The following is a 25,242-nucleotide window of genomic DNA, read 5'->3' on the forward strand; positions in this document are numbered from 1 at the left end:
GTATTATGTATCACATTTCCGTCAGCCCCGGCCTACTGAGTTCGATTCTGCTTATGCTCGCTATTTTCTCTCAGCGTATGAATGGAAAGAAGAAAAATAAAACGAGAATGAAACCAGAAGCAATATAACAAGCAACAAGGAGCTACAAGAAAACTCAAAGATCGATGACGATGGCAGAAATCGTTATCGAATGTAGCCCCAACCCAGCCTTGCCGAGAAAAAGTTGTCATGCCAATTCATAAATTACATAACGCTGAAATCGTCCTTCGTGACAGTTTTGTAACAAATATAAAACAACACCCACCCCTTACCGTAACCTAATCAATGCTACGTATCAAAAACGGGTGAATCACCCCACTTCCTACTTTGACTGTAAAATATTGTTAGGCATTGATGAATACCTATATCATAACATAATTTATGAACGGGCCATACGAACACGACAAATCGTATGGCACATCCCTTTGATTCTTTAGCTTGCGGCTCCAGAACCAACTTGAATGATATTTTAGTTTTTTTTTTATAAACTCATAGCTTTTCCATCATTAAGGGTAGAAGAAAACACGTGCAGAAACCTCTTTTGTAATTTGCAATGTAATGGGATAAGAATTTTTGATCCACCTATATCTTTCTACCAAAAGCGATCAATCGAGATTAATGCTGCAAAAGATTTATTTGATTGTAAATTTACCCTCCAGAGATTGAAGTAAACAGAAATGGAATATCTGCAAATGAGTGAACACTAAATCAAAATAAATTTATCTATGAAATCCATAATACTTTATGGTACAATCAAAGTTATATCCGAGGGGGATGACTCTATCTACGATGCAGTTAAGATGTTTTGCTGTGGCTAGCTGCGTGCACGCTGAGTAGATAGAAAGAAGATTGATGACGATTCAGAAGATTTCCTGCAAAAAGATGATGCGAGAAATAAAAGAAGATTTTTCGAAGATTGATTCACTAGTGTGAGATTTTTTGAGCATCAAGAAATTAGATTTAGATGTGTCACCCCCTTTCGGTCATATTCGTGCCCAAGAAAAGCATTCTTCTTCCTCTTCGCATTTAAAGCTTATAGCTTATCGCAAAGGAGCGGGACATTTCTCCACAGGACGTTTTGCTGAAGGTCATTTCGCCGAATGGGGTTTGAACTTTTCTCAAATCTCAGTAAATTTTGATATCAGTCTCGAAAAAAGATTAAGAAGTTTCGATTTGTTTCAACCTGGCAACCTATTCAAACGTAATGCTTCCTTCTTTTGAACATGACCAGTTCTTTCGAGTTGTACTGATTTCGCTATTTTCCAAATAATCAATACTTTTGATTTATAGAAATGTTTCCTTCTTTCAAACATGACCAGTTCTTTCAGTTTGATTCATGATTAAAATTCGGCGAAATGACCCATTCGCCAAAATGACTCCTTCGGCGAAACTATCTGCGGTGAAACGTCCTTCGGGGAAATGACACAGCCCATATCGCATATTACCTTGCTGCGTGCTCTCAACTTAGTGATCTATATGCACTTCCACAGTTGTTAAAACTTCGAATATGGTTGGTAAAAACTTTTCGCCTTTGCTGAGGCTCTGAAAAACGTGTAACCGAAAGTTTGCAATGACAAAGCTTAGCCATTTATTGATGAATTTATAAAAAAAAAACTACAAGGGACAACCCTATGAGGTTGTACGCAATGGTGACGTAGGACTACGTGGTCTTATTTGTTAACTGCAGCAGGAGCTTGTGTTGAATAGGTTTATACTCTTTAGTATGACGCGCTTGATATAGATGGCCCACAGCAACTCACGAAGAGCTACTGATTCCGATCAATAGCGGTGCGGCTTCTTCCTCCTTCTATGGATGCTCATGTGGGCTGCAGCTCGCTGCTTGCAGGCAGCCTTTCGTTGTGTACTGGAGTTCACCACCACTCATCACGCAGTGATTGAATAAACAACGTATGATGAGATCGGATAGAATTCAACTTTGAAATCTGTGTTAGGGAAATCACTTTTAGTAGGCAATCGGTGTTAATTTTAATTATCATAGTAACAGTTGCACATTCGTGCAATTTTAAATAGGGTAAATGTTGGCTTCGGCACCCATTGACTGTTTTCGGCAACCAAAATTTAAACGTTAATTTCACTATGTTTTCCCATCAACGCACTTCCCTGAATGTGTCCAAACGACTGTTTAGCCTTTCAGCTTCAATCTGATTATATTTGAACGATCGAGCAATCCAGTAATGCTACATTTTTCTTCAAATAAAGCATACGCACTACAAAATGGGGTTAATTTCGAGTTGCCGATAATAGAACAGCTGGTTAACACGCAGTTCTAATGGGAAGGTTGCCGAAGAAAAAGAGGCTGCCGACAATAGTCACACTCACCTGAGAAGTTTGGAGCGTTGTAAAAACGCTTTCAAAACGTTTTGAAAAATTCTGTCGATTGGAATGGATAGAGAAGCAAGCAGCAGATGAATGTAAACAAACAGACACATCATATATGTGCGTGACGCTGAGAAAATGCTAGTAGAAGTGCAGACGCTGCTTAGATTGACGAGAATACGTAAATTCCCCTATTGACATTTTGAAAAATGATAAATTCTTAAATTAAACAGTTGCGTAGAAATATTTCTGATTGATTGTTGGTAAAATAATTGAAATTGGTCCAGGGACAGCTGAGTTATTAACTTTCAAAATCTTTCATAATTGTGTTACATGTTCCAATTTCGTTTTTCACAAAGTGTACCCCCAAATAGAAATCACAGACGTAGCCCTACGTCAAAAAATGTGCTTCCACTAAAATTCCTATGGTAGTGTAGATTATTTTTAATGTAAAAAGATTGAAAATATGGTCGTCTACTTATTTTAAAAGCTAAAAGAGTCGTTACACGTTTTCTTTTAAAGTTGTGTTTATGGGTTTTGCAAGTGGGTTGAGATCTATAATTTAGATTAATGACCACAAACGTTCATAATTAGCCAGAATACAGTCATGGTTCCTATATATGAATCCTGGAGACAACGGAACGGCCCTCCGGAAGATCTTGAACATCCGTAAAGCGGTCAATCCATGGAACTAATCCTAAAGCCCCTCTTATTTTTCGGAAATACTGTGATATAAGCAAAAATTAAGGTCGTGACATAAACATGGACGATCATGGGACCTGAAGAACCGGAATATCCATAAATGTGTTTTATTTGTATTCCGTCGATCTTGTTTTCCGTACTGAGTACCAACATAGAGGTAACTCTAAGACTAGTAGGGGCAAACATACTTTTGAACATAAAAAACCAATAAATGATCCATAAAATATTGGAAAACGTTCCATTAAAAACATCCAAATGTTCCATAAAATTTCGGAGAAAATCCTTAAAAAAGTGTAAATGATCCATAAAAAATATCAATATGATCCATATTTAATGTAAAATTTAGCAACACAATTGTAAAAATGTACCGCTAAATTTCTAAGGAATGAGCATTGAAATTGTACGAATTACCCATAAACATATTGCAATTGATCCATAATACATTCATCAGTGAACCTTAAACTAAAGAAAGTGATCCATAGAAAATCATGTTTGCGCACTTAAAAATAAAGCCATGTTCGTATTAATGAAAGCAACTTCCTCATAGCAGTCTCGTTTTGGACAGTTTGAATCTGAAAAAGGTTTTATTAAACTAATATAAAATCAAAACCAATCTTAATGCTTATAAGGTGGCAAAAGGAACCAAGAAGTCTGTCTCAAATAAACCACCTAGCAGAAATAATAGAGTGAGGAGTGATGCCGCAACCGAATCTGGAAAAGGCAGTATCAATATGGTCAGCCTGGAAGAATCCCTAGACCAGTTGCTGCAGGAGAAAAGAGCAAATAAGAAAGCGCTGGAGGAAGAGAAATTCCTCCATGAAAAGCGATAGGAGGCTGAGCGGGAGATTTTCAAACCGAGAGTTATCTTCCGTCACTCTTTCAACAAAGATTTGACTAGATTTAGCATTTAGGGATTCAATTATTATTTTAGTTAAGCACGCAAACGATGTAGAATGAGCTACTTACTAGTTACTTAGGGTAAATCATGTATATAGCGTTTAGGAACAAATTGTAGGCTACCAGATTTTAGGATCAAACTGTAGATTAAGCAAATATAGGGTTATTAAATTCAATATTTGCACGCATTCCACCTCCAACTAACCTACTTCAGTAGCTACATAGAGGTAACTTTAAGACCAGAAGGTCCCAAAGAAATGTGCTCAACTTTTTGGCTAAGCTCTGGTACTGTCTTCGGTCCCAAGCTTATCGATGCACCCCTATAAAACACGAGAAAATCCACGAACCCCTCATTTTACCTGTCAAACTTTCATAGCGAATCAAAACAAACATTGTGTAGTACTATAATTTTGACTAGAATGAGGTACGTTAATCGATTTGCTTGGGACCAATAGGCAAGTCAAGTAGTGAGCCAATTTAAAATTGTTAGTTTCGTATTGATTGTTGGTAGCTAGTTCACTACAAATAACTACAATTTAATTAAACGATAGGTATATTAACAAATTTAGGCAATTAAAATAATTTAGCTGTAAAACGTTTTTTAAATGGTTTGGAATTGTATCTTCTTTTCCTCTTTTTGTCTCGTTCATACTCCGACCTATCTAAGGTTTGGTTCAACGGAACTGTGAGTTCACGTGAGTCTGCGTCTAGAATTAGTTTCCAAAAGAAGCTTCTATAATAATCTTCTTAAGAAAAAATGAAAAAAAAATGTTAATTTTATGGATCATACCTAGGGTAGGTGTTCCAGTTGTTGGTAGACGTGCTTATTTTGGTGTATTCCAATTATAGTCTATATCTCGGTCTATATACATATGTTTTTTTTTTTAATTTGATCAATAAACCTTGGAAAATTGCTACATTACTGCGTAGCTACTCAGATTTACTGTTCTGCCCGTGTTTTTTTTTTGTCAGAAGAGCAGAACGATGGCCGAGCGTCTAGAATAAGCTTCTTAAAAAGTTTCTTAATGAAGCTTACATAGGAAACGTCTTAAGAATATTATTATAGAATCTTCTTTTGGAAGCTAATTCTAGACGCTTGCCCGTCGCTTCGCACATCTACCTTAAATACACGGGCAGGACAGTAAATCTAAGTAGATAAGCCGTGGAGCAATTTTTCAAGGTTTATGGATCAAAATTTGAAAAAAAAAAGTGTCCTAAACATGAATGATATACGTCTAATTTATGGATCATGCCTATATTTTTAAGTGTGCAAACTTGATTTTTTATGGATCACTTTCTTTAGTTTAAGGTTCATTGCTGAATGTTTTATGGATCAATTGCAATATGTTTATGGGTAATTCGTACAATTCCAATGCTCATTATTTGGAAATTTAGTGGTACATTTTTACAATTGTGTTGCTAAATTTCACATAAAATATGGATAATATTGATATTTTTTATGGATCATCCACACTTTTTTAGAGATTTTCTCCGATGTTTTATGGATCATTTGGATGTTTTTAATGGAACGTTTTTCAATATTTTATGGATCGTTTTATCAATTCTAAAGGTGCAAACTTAGGGCTGCCACTAGTAGGTCCCGAAGAAACGTGCTTAACTTTTTGGCGCAGCTCTGGTACACTCTTCGGTCCCAAGCTAATCGATACACCCCTCGAAACATAGTAAAATCCACGAACACCTCATTTTATCGGTCAAACTTTCATGGCAAATCAAAACAAACATTGTGTAGTACTAGAATTTCGACTAGAATGGGATATGTTACTCGATTTGCTTGGGACCAATAGGCTAGTCAAGTAGTGAGCCAATTTAAAATCGATAGTTTCGTATTGATTGTTGGTACCAATGCTACCGACGCCAGGGAGGCAGCTCCCACACCTGGACCCTACCTATGGACCCATAAACTCATGAACCGGGGACCAACGGCTTTACTTCGCTTCTGAAGGAAGGCGTGATAAGAGATTTTATGCCTCAGAAAATCCCGGCTGTGGCGACTGGGATTGAACCCAGGCCTTTTTTTTTTGGGGTGAGAGGCAATCACGCTTACCACCACACCACTTATCCGTAAAAGGGGTAGATCCATGAAACTGATCCTAGAGCTCCGTGTATTTTTTTCGAAAACACTTGGAACTGTGATATCAGAAATAATTTTGGGTCGAGACTTAAACATGGTCGCAGGTGGCTATGTGACCGTCATCCACAACATCCGTAATAGTGGTCAATCAATGAAACTGATCCTAGAGCACCGCAGTTTCTTTCAAAAACATTAGGAACTGTGATATATTTAATAATGAATTTGGGGTTGTATATATATGGATTACCATGGGACCATCCTCCAGAAGATCCGGAACATCCATAAAAATGCTCAATCCATAAAACTGATCCTAGAGCTCCGCGGTTGTTTCAAAAGAACTTTGGAACTGTGAATTTGAGGTCGGTATATAAACATGGACCCAGCTGGCCATGGGATCGAAGAGTAGGAAAGGAAATTGATTTATTCGATTTGTAACGTTTAGTTTGAATGCGCGGACGGCTGAGATTATAGGAGTGACTCAACAGCTAATCAGTGAGTGCTAGTGGTGGGTGAATGGAATCCACTGAACTTGAATGAAGTTTGAGCTCTCAGGGGAGAGCGAGTGAGCACATGATGGGGAGCAGATAACGACGACGAGTAAAAGCCACCAGTTTTTATCAGTTCGTCGTCTTAGTATCGATATCCTGCGAATGATTTTGGTCGGAATCCCTGTTGGATGTTCCTTCCGTGACCATCATGCAGCAGCGCTAACCGACGTTCATCGCTTCGGGCACCATAACGAACCTCTACGCTGTCGGTGATCCGATGCGCGTCTGACTCGAGGCAAACAGTCATCAGCGTACACGTGAGCTACCGTCGCCAACGCCATTGTCTTGACCGTCACTGTTGCCAAGCCCTGTCCAGTAGCGTCCCAGTTGACCTACCGCCTCCAATAGCACACCGTCGTCGTCAAGCCATCGCCATTGTATTGGACGTCACGATTCCCAAGCCTCATCCGCCATAGCATGCCGTGGACCAGTCACCGTCATTGTGTGGGCCGCTACCGCGTTATCCACCAGAAATACCGCCGGCGCACAGTGGGACGAAATCCAAAAAATGAGGGACAGGGCCATTTGCGACGAAACTATTGAGTGTATCATTTTGATGTCTTGTAGAATGTAACCGACTTTACAAATTGTTAGTATTTTTTTATTTGTGCTTTTATTTTGTGTACAGTCACGTCTCTAGAGTTAAGTGGTGTTGGATTAAATTTAGGGCTAGTAGTAGGGCTAGTAAACGTTGGTAAAAATGTACTTATTGTCTATTAAAAATGTTATAGGGTAGTAAATGTTAGTAAAAATGTACCTAGTGTATATTAAAAATGTTATAGGTTAGTAGAATTTGAATTTTGTACAAAATAAGTGGGGTGAATAGCATGCAAGCCAGTGGGTACAAAAACTAAATGAAAGAAGAGTAGACCAGCAGGCGAAGTGGGTCAAAATTTACAAAGGTGGAGATAACAACCCACCAACCCCCCCCCCCCCCTCCCAACCTCACAGACAGCAACAAAGAAGCTACGAACGGGGTTGAAGAGAATAAGAAGGAGCGCCATTGCTGATAAAGTTACAGGCGTTCGTGTGCACAAGAGCCATATTTTAAAGTGCCCTTCACATTGCTAAGTGAGTGGCATCCAGCGAAAAAGGGAGAAGACGGCGGATTCGTCAGAACCTTTTTGTATTGTGTTAATTCGACTGAAAGTCGCCATTTTGTCTGGTAAGAAGCTCGCCCAGGTGCACACAATTCGTCGTAGTAGACCTCGGTTTGCTACGTCTAACCGCAAAGGACCAATCCAACCTCTGGGTCAGCCACCCGTAAGGAGGTTTTTCAAGCTCAGGGGCGAAACCCCTAAACGTAAAGGAGCCTTCCCCCTCTTGACACGGTCACTCTGGTATCGTCCTGGGCCGTGTCAATCTCCGTCAACGAGGGAGGACGCCTGAAAGGCTTACACAGCCACATACCATCGACAAACCCCGCCAAATCATCGTGCAGTTAAACAGTAATTACCCACTGTTTTGGGAATCAGCTTGCCAGCTCGTCGTCAGCAGCAGTAGCAGCAGCAGCAGCAGCAGCAGCGAGCGCTCGCAGGACGCCAGAATAAGCAGTGGTACGTACCGAAGAACACAGTTAATTTTATCCACACCCACAAACAGAAAAATAGAATACAGAAATCTAACCCAATCCCACCTACGCACCAATCTGTTAAATAAAAACCCTCAAAGTCAAAGTAAATCTTTAAATCAATAAATTCACACTACACAGTATTTCTAAATAGTCAGGTGACCATACGCTGCACATTCTGTCCGCGAAGTTCCTCGTGATTACCAAGTAGTAAGCCGATCCTGAGACCCAGCTCGAGGGGTCTCTTGCTACTGAACTTGCCGGGAAAAACGAAAAGTTACAAGAATGTTTCTTCAATTTTTAAATACTTTATTACAGGGGTAAATTTTTTTGCTTAAGGGTGGTATACTAAGATAAAAAAAATTATTTTATGTCTTGTTAAAATTGATGATTATTTATGGAAACATTGTAGATGCAGTAATGTTAAGAAATGTTGTTGAAAATAAAAATATTCCATCTTTCAAGTGCATGAAGTTATAGGGTGAAAATGGAATAGAAACGGTAGTACCCCCTTAAAATCCGTTTTTTTACCATAACTTTTAAGTTTAAATTTTGAAAATGGCCACTTACCTGGAATATGTGTAGGACGCATTTCGCGCCAAATCATATTCGGAGCTAACAGCACCCTCTCAGATTTCAATGAAACTTTCTGGATGCGTTGAGCTTGTCTAAATAAGCCACTAAGTTTTTCCAAAATTTATCTAAACTATCATTTGAAAAGGGCCAGACTTTCTTACCGATTTTTTTTTTTTCAAAAATATATAATGGAAAAATGACAACTCCTACATAAAAGTGTTGTTGAGATAGATTTTAGGAAATTGTCTAACTTTTCGAATAAAAATACTGAAAAAAAAATCGATTTGAGATCTACAATGGAAAAAAAAACGTTTTTAAAGTTTAAAGACGATTTGAAAAATGGCCATGTTTGATTTGGATGAAATTTTGTCAAGATAGGCAATTAAGTTTGGCTGGAAAACGGCTGACACTTCGCGTATCTGCAGGTATAACATAGACCCCACTAGCGGTCCTTAGCCTTTTGTCCAGAACTCCTATCCCTACCTCCCCGCGGTGCCGGCTGGGGTACGAGTAACCATAGGGAAGATCGGGTAACCAACCCCGGTGGGACCTTGGTCGTACGCTGGCAGGGAAGGGGGGGGACTCCTCTCTCCGGAGAGTGCAGTCTTCGAGCGTCTTTTCACCAAGGAGGTGTGGCTCAAAACGGCGTCTGTTCTCCATGTTAGGAGCGGCTGATCAACGTTCTGGTGCCAGCGTGAGACTCTAAACAGTGCTGTGCACGATGGTCTCCCGGAGAGACAATGAGGATTGGTGCAGGCCCTACAAGCCAGCCGTAAAAAAAAAACAAAAGTACAGGAAGCAAGCAATGTAAATACGGACCGGAACAATCGGCATAGACCCAAGCAACATAAACGGACTAACGATTGGTCACTCGAAACATGGAACAATTTCAATTTCTTGGGAAGTACCCCCGATTTATTGAGGGTCCGCAAGTTCGACATCGACGCTATTTACGCGCAGCTGGAACGGTAATACGACAGCTGCCCAAGCCATGACGTCAAAATCGTCATCTGAGATCTTAACGCTCAGGTCGGCCAGGAGGAGGAATTCAGACCGGCTATAGAAAAGTTCAGCGCTCACCAACTAACGAACGCCAACGGCCTTAGACTCATCGAATTCGCCGCCTCTAAGAACATGTCCCCGAGCAGCACATTATAGTGACACCGAGGGGTGCTAATTGGTGACTTTTGCAAATGTAATCGTACTTATTTAAAATAGTTCCAGTGAACCAAAATTGATGAAATTTTGGGTTTAGGTTTCACTTTTAATGCAGATTACGAATATTCATTTACCTCAATACCCTTAAAGATCCCAATTGTGTGAATAGCTATTTTTGTAATTTGTGTGGATGAATAACATCTGGCCCCCTTTTGCGCCTGCCACATTTGATTACCTCATCGTGTATTGATCTAAAGAGCGTCCACAGTTAAATTGCATCACTTAAAAAAGCTGTAACATTTTGCCATTTAGGTTAATTTTAATGAAATGGTGAAATGGCTTCAACGTGTATTGTTTTCACTGCGTGAGTTTCATTGTGAAATTTTTCGTTATTTAGAAAATGGAGTCGAAGGAACAGCGCATGCGCGAGAAATTTTGCACACTCACCTCAACAACCCACATCTTTCGCGCCGAGCCATCGAAAAGATGTTGGGAATCCAACAATCTACTGTTTCTCTTGTCATAAAACGTTTCGGAGAACGTTTAACTGTCGATCGGAAGCAAGTGAGTGAAAGTTAGTTAATTAGTTATCTTTATTAAGGAGACTTCAGCCGAACGCTGGTTCGTCTGAAGTCACAAAGTTGAAAAATTGAGGAGTGCCCATAGGGGACACTTCCAAAAAGAGAGGGAGGGTTCCTGAGAGGACTTTCTTAAAATAGAAAACTTAAGTAATGCTGTCTTTTTATGCTGTTTCATGCTGGTGGGGGTTTCCTAGGATTGTTTACAGGGGAGCGTTCAAGGTCGTGGTTATTGGAGGTGTTCCTATTGGTGCTATAGCGGTGGTTGTTTCTATCGGCGGTATACTGTAGGCGGTGATGACTCTATCGGGTGGAGTTATATCTGGTTGTACAGGTCTGTCTCGCGGAGAAAGGCCAATAGCGCAGCGCAACGGCAACGCAAGAGATACCGTATAGGTGTCTGGCTCCTTGGTATTGTGGGCAGTGGCATATCATGTTCTCCACCGATTGATGGATCTGGCATATTACACACTTAAAAAAAATCATGTAAATTTAGGTGCTCTGAAAGTGACATATACGAGTGTCAATTTTGACATAAATTTGAGTCATAACAGACGCGAAATATAACTTAATCAAACGTACTTTTCGTCGAGCAACGAATTTTTCAGTCTCAGAGCACTTAATATTACATGACATGTTTGTTTACGTCTCATCTTTTATGTCAACGATGGATTCCGTCACGTGTAAAATTTGTTATTTCTAAGTGTGTAGGCAACGTCGATGGAATTCACCATTCCCAGCAATGTTGTGCGACATTCGAGTGTGTCCTGACCTAATCCTATACCTAACCGGGGGATGTAAGATTCGCTTACAAATATGTGTGATTCAGCATCAGAGGATGTTATGGAGACCACATGAACCGAGGATGCGATGTACCTAGCTGCGGTCCAATGCAAGAAAATTGGAGACCGGAAAATGTAGAGTGTATTAGTGAGGTAAATTAGTTATGTCGAAAAAAATAGGAAACAGACTGCCGACTGGACTCGAACCACGAACGTTGCGATTATCAGACCTGTGCTTTCTCCACTGCTCTCTCCATGCTTATGAATATGAAGAGCCTAAAAGCAAACATGAAGCGCTCATTTTCTCGCATACTCGACTTCGTATGCTTTTCCTGCTGGAGAGATTCGAGGCAAGTGTGTGCGTCGTTCTACAATGTTCTACAATGTGCATCGTTCTACAAGCTTACTGGTATAGTCGAAAGCGTAGATAGAACACGACAAAAAAAAAACAAAAACCAATACATCGCCTGCATGGTCAATTTGTAACATTCGTTGCGATTTTCATGAACAGAGGATGATAGGAAACGGAACTAACATTCGTTGTAATAGATTTTTGGTTTGCGTGTAGACAACACCACTTGAGAACGGTGGTCAGGTAGGTCTTCCCATCGGTAAATGAGTGAAAGAAAAAGTGTTCCGTACTGCGTTGAAGATCACAAGCGAGTAGTTGCTACCTTCAAACGCAAACCCAACTATTCCGATCGGGATGTCGCGAAAAAACAGCACCTGACAAAAAGTTTCATGCAGAAAGCCAAGAAACGATCAGGACTACGTTCATTCAACGACAGAACAGGATAGCTAGAACGCGGGTACGTAAGCTGTACACGCAAATTATGACAAAGCCACACTGCTCATGGCCGATAAAACTAACGTAAAATCGGACTTCAAACAAATTCCGTGAAACCAGTGTGTGACTGCGAAAGACAAGTTCGATGTTTCGGAGTCCCTAAGGAAACAGCAAGAGTCGAAGTTCCCCAAGAAATTCTTGATTTGGCCGGCCATTTGTTCTTGTGGAAAACGGAGCAAGCCATTCGTAACAATTACAACCGTAAATGGCCAAGTATACATGAATGAGTGCCTGAAGAAACGACTGCTTCCGTTTCTCAAATCACGCAACGTTCTTACAATTATTGGTCGGGTTTAGCCTCTTGTCACTACTCCATGGACGTTCTGGAGTGGTACAAGACGAATGGGGTCAATTTCGTGCCGAAGGATCTGAATCCCCAAACACACCGGAAGCACGAACTTCGTAAGCATCTTAAAGTTGTCACTACGGTGGAGAAAACGTTGAAATCATGGTTGAAAGCAGAAAAATGTCGATTCAACCGTTGTACAAAACCTTATGGGTGGAATTTAGAAAAAAAAAAAACTCAGGCATTTGTATTTGGTGAAGAAATAGAGTAAAAACCAAGCTTATTAATAATATTACATTCCCTGAAAATGTAATGATAATCGGTTGAGAGAATTATTTCTCGCTAGTACTTCTAAGTGATGCAATTTTGAAAATATGGGTGCTTTTTTACCACGTAAATTGAAAATCTCAATAATGACCATAATGGAAATGAGATCGACTTGCAATGAGTGGCAGTAAAGCTTTAAAAGACTAGCCTTCCAACCAACCCCATTGAAGCCTCTCAACCGATTCCGAATTCAATTCGCTGGAAATGTGTCACATTTTATTGCCCGGTAATCGACCTGAAACGCACCTTCTTCCATTCCAGTTCAACCGAGCCCCACTGAAAAAAAAAGTATCCCAATGCGATCTTAAATTTTATTGGATAATAAATCTCGTTACCGCACAGAAAGCTTAGAAACCGACGAAAAAAAAAATTGCGAACGAAAACGAACAAAACCACCGAAGAAATATTGTCCCCAAGCTCCAATGCCATCAGCAAACCATTTTCCCCCAAACCGGACCGGAAACAGACACGCAAAGCACTTCCTTCCGCCAGCGGACGAGCGCCCAAACCGAGACTCCGGAAACGAGCCAAAGAATTTGTTAAAAGGATTAGATCCTAATAACTCCCTAATAAAATAAACTTTGACAGTTAGATTGATGGTCACGTTCTCTGATTCGCCGCAATATTACCATTCCCGCTGCCGCACCAGTCCGGGCTTCTTTTTCGTAAGATGGCTAAGGACGACGCTGGACCGCCGAGAGGAAGATGTTTATTTGTTTAGGTCCCACGTGGCAAAGGAGGCGAAAAAGTTTCGTAACCACAGAGACCATCCGTCCATCTGCTCATCTACTACAGCCTGCTATCTACAGTTTCGACCCGGAGAGACCTAAGGGAAAACTTTCTCCCTTATTTTCTTTTTTTTTTCGTTGGTCCGGAAGCCAGCCAAAATATTCTATCAGTGTACAAACAAATGAAATTATTATTTCACTCACATTACTCCCATCATCGGAATTGCTGCTTAATACTGTTTTTCTTCGGCTTGTTCTTGTTACTCCTCTGCACGGATGGTGTATTTTCCTTGATTTATATTTTTTCGCCTCAATTTTCTTTGTCCTACCTACCTACGAGAGGACTTATCCCGTCGTTATTTATATCGTTTGGCCCTTTTTCAGTCTCGATGATCATTATTTGCTTGGATGCTTCGAGTGTTATTATACTTACTTTTCCCCCGGTCCGCCCGCTCGCTTCCGGTGGGCTCGAAATGGCACCATCAGGGAACCTTTCCAGTCCCATCGATATTTTCCAGCAGTTTATGTTTTTACGGTTATTTTCACACATTTCCCGGTCCCCTCGGTAGGGTCGTTTTTTTTTTCGAGTGAGCAGATTGTTGTTATTAAGCCATTGCACGTACAAAAATCGTGGCAAGTCGACCTGGCAACACTTCCTATCGTTCAGTGCGGTTCATCGCCGTCGCTTACTTGGTGAGTGTTTTTGATCCGTCTTAAGACTTATTTATGAGCCACCGCCCTCACACCCCGCGCCAACCTGTCAGAGCAAACGCCTCTCACCCCCGACATATCGGAATGGGTGATGTGTTGCTCGATCACACGTCGATAATTTCCTGAAATCATGGCCTTCCGTGATAGGACGGAAATGTCAGGAGCGGCTGGAGAAGGTTTTTCCAACGAACGAAAAGAAAGTCATGGGATGTGCGGATGGAAAAGTTTGTTATTTACTACGGTTCTCCAACTGATTCAGGGTGCGAAAAGCACGAGCTCCGTTTTCCGTCATAGACAGAGCTTTTTTTGCGCACCCAGTGTGGTTTTATTTTTGTATCTTTGCTATTTTTGTGCCTTTTCTAAGGATGCTAAGGGATCAAGAGTGGGATTGTGCCAAAGGCTGGGTGAAGGAGGATTTTCGGACTTTTATTTATTGCTTCTCCGGAAACGTTCTCACTTTATTTCGTACGGGACGTGTGCGCACGTTTTCCAGGGAAAATTATTGATACCATTTGCGAATCGGTGTTTCGGGTGTGTGTTGAACCGGAAGAAGGAAAGGTGATGTTCTTCGTGGACGTCTAATATGATGAAGAATTTCTCGTGCTCTTAGGAATGGTGACTTCGGAAAAGTTTGAGATAATATTAAAAGAAGCATATTTTTTTTTCAAAGGACGTCAATTCCCTAGCTTTTACTTTTTTTTAATATGTAAGATTTTTGTATGGAAACTTCTATAAATCAATGTATTTTCAATAACTTTTCTGGTAGCAAATTTCTTCTTTTTTTTGTTCTATATTCTTTTGTATTGGAAAGATACGCCATGTAGAACTAAAGCGCTGCCTAATCCTTATAAAATTATTAAGTTTTCTCCATCGATATGCTTATTCAGCAGTTCCACGCCAGACGACCAATCGATCTAACGCGACCTTCTCCGATTTGCATTCATAGCGACTGTAACATGGTCAAGAGGCAAGTAAGTGCCTCCACTTCCAGATTGCAGCCCGCTGTTCCATGCGTCCCAGCATCTCAAATTCTGCTATACTACCAGAACGTCGGTGGCATGAACAGCTCACTCGCCGAATACCAGCTAGCATGCAGCGACGCATGCTACGACATATACGCCTTCTCGGAAACCTGGCTGAATAACAACACTTTGTCAAAGCAGTTGTTTAACGATACATATTCCGTCTACCGTCAAGATCGATCAACCCTCAACAGCAACAAGACCTCCGGTGGTGGAGTCCTTCTGGCCATTCGCTCCTGCTTCGTATCTCGCTTACTGAAACCTCCTGAAGATTCGACGGTTGAGCATCTGTGGGTTGCAATTTCAACTCTAAGTGGTACAATCTATATCTGCGTGATATACGTTCCTCCCGACCGCGTTAACGACCACAGCCTGATTGAGAAGCATGCACTTTCGCTGGATTGGATTGTCTCTCAAATGGATGCCAGGGACAGCATCGTCATCTTGGGCGATTTCAACCTTGGCACTGTATCGTGGCTAAGCGATGCTCACGGCTTCTTCTTTCCTGACAATTCCCGTTCATCGTTCAGACCGGCTTCTCTCTCCTTGCTTGACGCGTATTCAACCGCAAGGCTTCAGCAAGTGAATGGCGTTCTGAATGCAAACAACCGTTTGCTCGATCTGTGCTTTGTCGGGGAGGATTTGGGACAAAGCTGCTCTGTTACCCATGCTCCGGCACCGCTCGTCAAAAACTGCAGACATCATTCACCTCTACTGTTGACGCTTGCAATCGATCCTGAGAAACGCTTCCAAGACCACGCCGAAACCGTCTTCTACAACTTTCACAAAGGAGACTTCGAGCGAATGAATAACTTTCTCGCTAATGTGGATTGGAATGCGACACTAGACTCCGGGGATGCGAATCTGGCTGCCTCGACCATGTGTGGTATCATATTCTACGCTATCGATCAGTTTGTGCCTAAGAAACTACGGTGTAAACCTGCCAAACCCGCCTGGTCGAACTCTGATCTTAAGCATCTGAAAAAGGTGAAAAGGGCTGCACTGAGGAAACACAGTAAATATCACACTGATTCTACGAAGGCTAATTACGTCCGCGCCAACAACGAGTACAGAGATCTCAATGCAAGCTTGTACAACGCACATCAGTCTCACTTGCAGAGTCGTCTCAAAGCTAATCCTAAGGAATTCTGGCGATATGTGAACGAGCAACGGAAAGAAACGGGATTGCCGTCCAATATTACTGATGGCGTTACTGATGCCAACTCCGTCGCAGATATCGCCAATATGTTTCGCACACAATTCAGCAGCGTTTTTTCAGACGAAGTTCTTGATGCTCAGGAAATTGCTGCTGCCATGAGTAATGTCCCTCGTACGTCGGTGTTTGGTTCTCCATTCACCATCCACAGCGACATGGTGATTTCAGCCGGGAAACAGATGAAAACATCAACAGGATCTGGTCCTGATGGCATTCCCTCATTTGTACTGAAACGTTGCTTAGACACTCTTTCAGAGCCCTTAGCTAAGGTCTTCAACTTGTCAATGACCTCCGGAGTTTTTCCAGAATGTTGGAAGGATTCGTTTGTTTTCCCTGTTCACAAAAAAGGATGCAAGCAGACTGTCGCCAATTACCGCGGAATAGCTGCATTGAGTGCTATCTCCAAACTATTCGAGCTAACTGTCCTGGAAAAGTTGGTTCAAGACTGCTCGTACAGTATTTCTCAGGATCAACACGGTTTCATGCCTAAGCGCTCGACGACGACTAATCTAACTGTTTTTACATCGTTCATTATTCGTGAGATTGAACGTGGCCATCAAGTTGACGCCATATACACCGACCTCTCTGCAGCTTTCGATAGAGTGAACCATGAAATTACCATCTCTAAATATGACAAAATGGGTGTTCATGGGAGTCTACTTACCTGGCTTCGCTCCTATCTGACTGGCAGATCTATGTCTGTTAAGATCGGTGACTACGCTTCTCCACCCTTCATTGTTACATCTGGTGTATCTCAAGGCAGCCACCTGGGGCCATTGCTTTTCCTGTTGTATATGAACGACGTGAACTTGATCCTCAAATGCCTTAAACTCTCGTACGCCGACGACATGAAGCTCTACTACGTAATAAAAGGGCCTCAAGACGCTCATTTCCTCCACCAAGAACTTGAAGTCTTTGATGATTGGTGCCGGATAAACAGGATGTCTTTAAATGTGTCCAAGTGCTCGGTCATCTCCTTTGGCCGTAAACTGGCGATGCATTTCCACGATTACACCTTAAGAGGAATAAGCTTGAAACTCGAATCGACTGTCAAGGACTTGGGAGTCATGCTCGATTGCAAATTAACGTTCAAGGATCACATTGCTTATGTTGTATCTAAAGCTTCATCGCAGCTAGGATTTTTATTCCGTTTCGCCAAAAGCTTCAAGGACGTGTATTGCCTGAAGGCTTTATAGTGTTCCCTGGTTCGACCTATACTGGAATACTCTGCCGTTGTTTGGTCGCCATTCTATCAGAACGCCATCCATAGAATTGAAGCTGTTCAGCGAAAATTTATTCGCTTTGCGTTGCGACACCTTCGTTGGCGTTGGAGCTATGAAAGTCGCTGTAACCTCATCGACCTGGAGCTCTTGGAAGGAAGGCGTAATGTGGCGAAGGCTTGTTTCGTTGCGGATCTTCTGCAAGGGAACGTCGACTGCTCCACACTTCTCAGTCTTCTTGACATCAACACTCAACGACGGGACCTCCGGCTGCATGCGTTCTTCAACAACCGGCGTTCGAGGACCAACTATGGCGTACACGAACCAATGTTGAGTATGTGCCGCGTTTTCAATAGTTGTTATTATGTGTTCGATTTTAATGTGTCCCGCGAGAAAAATAAGCGTAGCTTTAAGAGATGTTTGCGTTTATTTTGTGTTTGAAGCAGTTTTGATGTTTAGATATAGAAAATTGTCATTAGGGTAACTATTTTATCGGTTGACAAGTAGAAATAAATAAATAAATAACGTCTAGTCGCATAGGAGTATTGAGCGAAAACCCAAAACATGAAAACTTTAATAAATATAACTCAAAAATTAAAAAAAAAAAACCACAAACCACAGCCCTTTGGAGCTGTACGCAATGGTGACGAAGGACTACGTGGTCTTATATAATAAATCTTATTTGTTGGCTGCAGTAGGAGCTTGTGTTTTGTGTAGGAATAAGAATTTGAGCGGGGTTCGCTCTGTTTATACTCTTTAGTATGACGCGCTTGACATAGACAGGGTTGGTAGTGATCACTGCTGCCAAAAATAGTGATTTTAGTGACCATGTTAAAGAAATAAGTGACCAAATAGTGACTTAAAGTTGTTAAAATAGTGACTAAAAAGTGACCTTATGATGGCACACAAAAGCTATAACCTACCTCAAGAAGTTTTAAGAATCTGGAGTCAAATTCCATGCACAGTTTGAAAGGCTCGTGTAATTTTATTAAATATTATTTCTAAGCACCTCATTCCAAGGGAGTTCTGGAAAAAAATCTTTCAGAAAAACATCAAATGCTATCTGGTAGTTCTGAGGAATTTTGATTTCATGTGAAGCCTGATAGTTTTGAGTAGAATTTCAAGGAACCCTGAATTGAATTAAAAGTAAATTTTAGTGATAACTCCAAGGGTATTCTGAGGATAATTTCATAAAGATTGTGGTAGAAAACGAATTCAGAGCATCCTTGGAATTTGTATTAACATACTAAAAGGAGGATTACAATTTAATCTAATAATAACTCCAGGACATCTTCAAAGGAATTTGGAAACTAAATTCAGGAGAGTTCGCCAAACAAATTATGAGAAGAAATCGAAGGAATTTGTGAGGAAAATGCCAATGAATTCTTATGAGACTTTCAATGTGAGTAGAATGCCAAGGAAAGGAGTGAGATTCGAAAGGAAATAGGAAATTAATTCAATGAATATTCGGAGAATCTTTCCAAAGGGTTCATATTGTGGAGAATTTCAAGGTAATTCCGAGGAACACCAAAAAAATCAGAGGAAATTTTGAGGAATATTTCAATGGAAATCTCCATTAGATATGGAATGGAACTACTTGAATGTTCCCAAATTTTTCCTGAAGGTAATGAAACTGCCTTGAAGTACTTTTGTAGTTTGAGAAACAAGCCTGATGCCCACAATACTTCTCATCAAATTCAAACTTCCCTGAACTTAATAGGACTTTCTAAAGTTTCCTCAATTTTTCTAACGATCATGGATCTCCTCTAAAGGTTTAACAGTTCACTGAAGTTCTCTAAACTTCATTAGAATTGATGTGACTTCTCTCAAGTTAACGAAACTGCTCTGAGGCTCTGTATTCTTTTCTGAAATTCTCAAAACTTCTCTAAAGTTTTTGCAGTTCTCATGCGGTCCTAAAAATGTTTAAGCATCAGTGAACTTCTGAGCTTATGCGAAGACCTCAACTAACTTTTTGACGTCTTTGAAGTTATCTGAAAATCTGGGAACTGCTTTAAATTTCCCACTAATTTTCTGAAACTAATGGAACTGACCTCCCCCTGAGATTCTTCAAATGTTTAGGATGCTCCCGAATTTTGCTAAAATTTATAAAAAAAAAACGTTCGCGGATCTTCTCTTAAGCTCCATAGATTTCTAAGAAGTTCTCGAAATGTTTCTGAAGAACACTGTCCTTCTGTAAAGTTTTCGAAGTTTTCCTAAATTTCTGGAACTTGTGTGCTCCCGCAATTTTCATGGAATTAGAACGAAATAATTAATATAGTTCTATGATTTTCACTGAAGTTGCCAACATTTTTCTGAAGTTCATGGAACAGCCCTTAAATTATCGACACTAATTTAAAACTTCTTCAATAGTCTAGACTTTCCTGGTGCCTAAACGATTGCTGGATTTCTTCAAAGTTCTCTAAACTGCCTTGAACTTGTCAGTATTTTGTATAAATCCACAACTTTACTGAAATTAATAGATTTGCCTTGAAGTTGATTTATTATAACCATTATTAACACTCGCTAATTTTCCCTGAACTTATCTATGCTTACCTGAAGTTCTCTAAATTTGTTTAATAATCCGGAAAATTTTCTGGTATATATTCTTCATTCCCTGACGCTTCTAACGTTTTCGGATAAATCATAGAATTCTTGGAATACCCCATAATTCCATGGAACTCCTTTTAGTCGCTACAAATTTTCTTAAGTTAATTCTGAAGCTATCTAATCGTCCTCGAAGTACTCGGAACTTCGCTAAATATCATGAAACTATTTAAAAATATCTAAATTTATAAGGAGTTCTCTGAATCCCTTGAATATATCACTGCTTGCTAAAAGTTCTCACATTTTTCTTTAATTAATGGAACTTTGTTGATGTTCTTTTATCAACTTAGCTAAATTTTCGTATTTTTTAAGTTCTGGAAATCTCCATGGTATAACACCCTTAAAATATGCTTCTTCAGCTATAAAATGGATTATTCAGCCTTTAATCAGCTCAAACTGTTTGTTGCGATATGCTTAAGTGGTCCAGAAGTTATGGTTGACGCCTGTGAATCAGTGACTGCCGGTTCGAATCCCGAAATGCAAAGGTAATTCTTATGCCGCGGATACACTTGTATGACCTACTTTGAGCATGAGCATGAGTCTGTCGTCTGTCTGTCTGTCTTTTTCGACATTCTCCACGTCTTCGGAGCTTTTCTGAAGTTTCCGGAAATTGCCTGAGTTTCTCGAAACTTCTATTCGGGTTTTACTATTTCCTTGTAATTATTTGATGGACTTTGATTCTCTGACCTGTCTTGATGTTTTCCAAGCTTCCACAAAACTCTTAGTTCTATTGAAGATCTCGGTTCTGCTCGGAAATAAATAGAATTCCCGTAAACACCTTTAAATTTCCCTGAAATTCATTGGACTTCTGTGAAGTTTCTGAAATATTTCTGAAGTTTCATAAATTCTCTGAAGGTCTCTGTACTTCCCTGAAATTCGCGGAACATCTTAAGAGTTCTCGATTTGTTTTCAGCACATCCTGGAACTATCTTGAATTTATCTAAATTTACGAATATAGATTTTTAATCTATCTAGTAAAGTAATGAAATTGGGTTGTTAGCGGAATGCTTCAATAAAACTGCAAAAAAGGTTATCTTCCATTTAATTCTTGGCTTTTTTACCTAGGAGATCAGTACTTAAGAGGGTTAGATTTTGATAAGTTCTTTAGTGGGAATGACACTGATGAAGACTGCATTCGGTGTCTGGTAGTCGAGCAACGCGAACGCATCGGGAAATCTCTCTTGAACATTACGATTTCGCCGGGTTCAATCAAGTGAAAACAGTGCTATTTGGTGAAAATTGGCAAAATTTTATTTGCAGAAGAAGTGGAAGTGTTTTGCTACCACAGCGAGGAAGAAACTTAATTCACGGCTAGTAATTGAAAAAATAAAAGTGTTGCACAGTGCGGGAACGAGCGTACTTATGCACGTTTTTTCTTTTTTGTGAGGTCTCTGGCTGGTGCCACCCAGTGGCTCAAAGAATATGTAGGGAGGCAAAATTTCCTTCTTGACGGAAGAAGGCAGCAGTGGATAACCTGTAAAGTGTTTATTTTGCTACAAATTGGTGAAATTTTCAAAAATTTTCGGGCGCCATTTTGACGGCGATAGAATTCTCTAAAAGGAGGGGAAAATAGGAAAAAACGAAGTGAGTGATTTACAACGTTCATACGCACACACACGAATAGAGAGTGTAAAATCTACAGCAAGTGAAGTGTGGAGGAAGCGAATGAACGTTTCCACTAATACAGAAAAGAGTGCTCAGGCCAAGAAGTTTCCGTAGTGCGAGGAGGGTCGAAATAGTAAGAATAACACAGAAAAGAAAAATATGCTCACAGTGGTAGTGTGATTGATCCATGGTTACTTGGAAGGCGCTGTTATTTGGCGTGTGCAGTGGTAAAAAAGAGAGTAAACAAAAAGCAGTGTTCTAATGGTTCTAGCGGTGCTTGCGCTGCGTAGAGATTCTGGAGCGGAGAGGGCCGAGATAACAAGAGGGGAAGTACGTGTATCAGACAAAGAGAACACTCTCAGTGGAACCAACTTATCTAGGCTGGAGCTTAGGAATACAGATATAAGGCATTCTGTGTGATTGTATGACTGCGAGTTTTCTGTATGGGAAAGTGAAAAACGTGAGAATGAATGTATGGAATGGAAGCGAATTGAGTATCTAGGGTAAGTTACGTTTACTGGACTATTTGGATTACGAGGAATTATGGTAAGTGATTTTAATTTAATCTTACGCTGTTTATTTTATGATATTTTTCAGCTGCATTAGCTGGATTAGCGCTGGCACTCTGCCTCCCGGACGTTTATACGTGTGTGATTGGTTCGCTTGCATAAAAAAGTGTTTTCGAACGAAATTGTTTTGTGTCCTGGGCACGATAATTTGATTTTAACGGCGCTGATCTATTGTTAGGGGTTTACTATGTGCATTGCTTTTGTGCACAGAGTGACTAGAAAAAGAAAAGTCCCGTCTTGGGCTGCGCCCGGAGTGGACGCGACGCGATCAATTGAAGAGAATCTTATTATTTTTTTTATTAACGTCGTGTAAGAGTAGAATTTAATGAGGGAATGGGCGCTTTTTCGTGGCGTTTTTGTTTCCAGGTTTGGAGGATCGTTGGTGGTAGAGGCTTGTTCTTGTGTGGGGGGCGCCGCCGTGGAGTTTGAGTTTGAATTGATCCCGAGTCCTATTATATTATTATTATATATTCAATGATAAATATTTAAAACAGGAGCAAAACAAACTGGAAGAAGCAAAGTAACATTGTTTGATTTTCTCTAATGTATGCATACCGTTTATAGTGCAATTAACCATTCTATTTTTCCTTTCCAGGACACAAAATTACATTACTTGTTGATATATTTATGTGTATACTTGTAAATACTTATTTAATCAGATTCGGAATATGAGTGAAGAGGGAACTTATTGTGTTCACGAGTCCTCCGTTTAGGCTGGATTTATTGATTTAAATCTTTAAGTATATGCGCAGCTCTTCGATGATGGAACATTTTTAAATTAATATTATAATGATTCACTTTTATCAGCCTTCGTTCAGGAAAATACAAAAACATTGTAATGCATGATTACAATTGCATGAAAACTGTTAACTGTCCAAATAACCTCTATATTGCTGACTATTGATTCTTTATTAAAGTTTACCAATATTTTTAAAAGCATTCCATATTGCGTTAAACCATTCCATGGTGCATAATAAAGAGTTTGTTCACTTCCAATAAAATATCAAACATTGTAATCAGTTAAATGTACTGCGGTTAACTTAAATCGAGCTAATGTGTATTTTGTAATACTTGTTTATTTGACATTCATTATATTTTATATATTGCATGACTAGTAAATTATTTTTATTTCACATATTTAAAATCTCATTATATCATGTATCAGTTGTCCTGCAGATACTGATGGACCAGAAGGTGTATCAAATAGCAAATCATTGTTATTTACATTTTATTTTATTATTACATAATGTGATCTATGGTTTTCAGAATTTGGACTACCCAGAGAATAAATTGAATATCATCAGACATTAGGCCGATGTTTTTAATTTGTTTTACTTTTGCAGAATTTTACTCTTTCAAGAATTATTCATTGATACTTTTTTTATAAAACTGGTATGCTCAAATATCCTCGATTATGTAGCAAATTGATTCTTTATTTAAATTGTGGGTTAATTAAATATGTAAAGTTGAGTTCAATCATACCACGACCAATGATTTATAAATAACAAAACTTGTTTATTTTTTTATATTTTGCATTTCACTACATATATTATATAAATTAAACATTGCATGATACACTATTACTATTAGCTTAATATTTCAGTTACCCAAGCAAGTTATCTAAATTAATATGAAGCTGATGTAGCAGAGGAAATAACAACATTAAATAAGATTATATTTTTCGTCTGTTAGTTATTCATCACAATTCTTAGCATTATTGTTAGTACCATTCGAGCAAAATATTTTTAATTGCCGTATATATCCTATACATTTCAGTGCTGCATCCACCTGCCATTGTGAGCTGAGGAGGTATAGAGCTGCATCTTATTATATGTAAAATACTTCTTCATTGCAGTAGCAACTATATTATCCATGTATTTAATTATGTCATATTTTAATATTCTGATATATTTCATTTCTCCATTGCATATATTTTCATTATATAAATACATACTGGGTTGGGTGGGAGCATCAGGGTATCATTCAAACTGAAACTGGACGATGGTATGATTGACAGCCGGAGTCTAGGAGGGAATAAACACTATCATTTTCTTTATCCTACCGATTCGATTGTGGTGGTGTGAATTCTACTCCAACAGTTTCAGGGCGATTGACGCGCCCTTCTTAACAAACCATCCAGTAGGAAGCTTAATAAGTATTGCGAATTGTGTTATTCGATTTGTTGGAGCGTATCGTTGGAAGGAGATTCTTAAATTCCCGTGGATTTCGCGTAAGTGTCTCTGCTTACGGGTCCACCCCTCCGTTTTTGGCCCTTCATACAGCGATATAGTGAATTCATATCGGTAGCTCAAATTGATCTTGCTATTAAGTGGAGCTGCATACAAGACAAGTCTTGAAAGGATGGTGGCTACCTTACATACATACATACATGACACTGATGAAGACTGCACATTGTATTCGAAATACGTATCTGTAATGGCATTGTAAGGATATTCAAACTTTTTGGACTTACTTACTTACTTAAGGGTCCTGTGGCCAACGTGAAAGACTTCCATCCTGGGCGGCTGCTCGCTTTTGCGTTGACCTGGGCCCAGGTCAGATTTCTATCGACTTGCTTAATTTCCTTATTGAGGCTCCGCCGCCATGAGCCCCTGGGTCTGCCTCTGCTGCGATGTCCTGCTGGATTCCAATCCAGCGCTTGCTTGCAGATTTCGTTTCCGCCCCGTCGAAGTGTGTGGCCGACCCACCTCCACTTTCGCTCTCGAATTTCTGTTGCTATCGGCTTCTGACGACATCGACGATAGAGCTCAGCATTCGAGATCCAGTTGTGAGGCCACCAGGCACGAATTATATACCGCAGGCATCAG

At 39.9% G+C, this 25,242-nt stretch overlaps 1 pseudogene; it reads right to left on the minus strand.

Moving 5' to 3' along the window:
* Positions 1 to 25,242, minus strand: part of LOC135708942 (lachesin-like) — a 182,730-nt pseudogene that overhangs the window by 139,272 nt on the left and 18,216 nt on the right.

Source organism: Ochlerotatus camptorhynchus, unplaced genomic scaffold (assembly GCF_037179485.1).
Source record: "Ochlerotatus camptorhynchus isolate MF236.1 unplaced genomic scaffold, CSIRO-AGI_Acam_v1.1 ptg000343l, whole genome shotgun sequence".
Lineage (NCBI taxonomy): Eukaryota > Metazoa > Arthropoda > Insecta > Diptera > Culicidae > Ochlerotatus > Ochlerotatus camptorhynchus.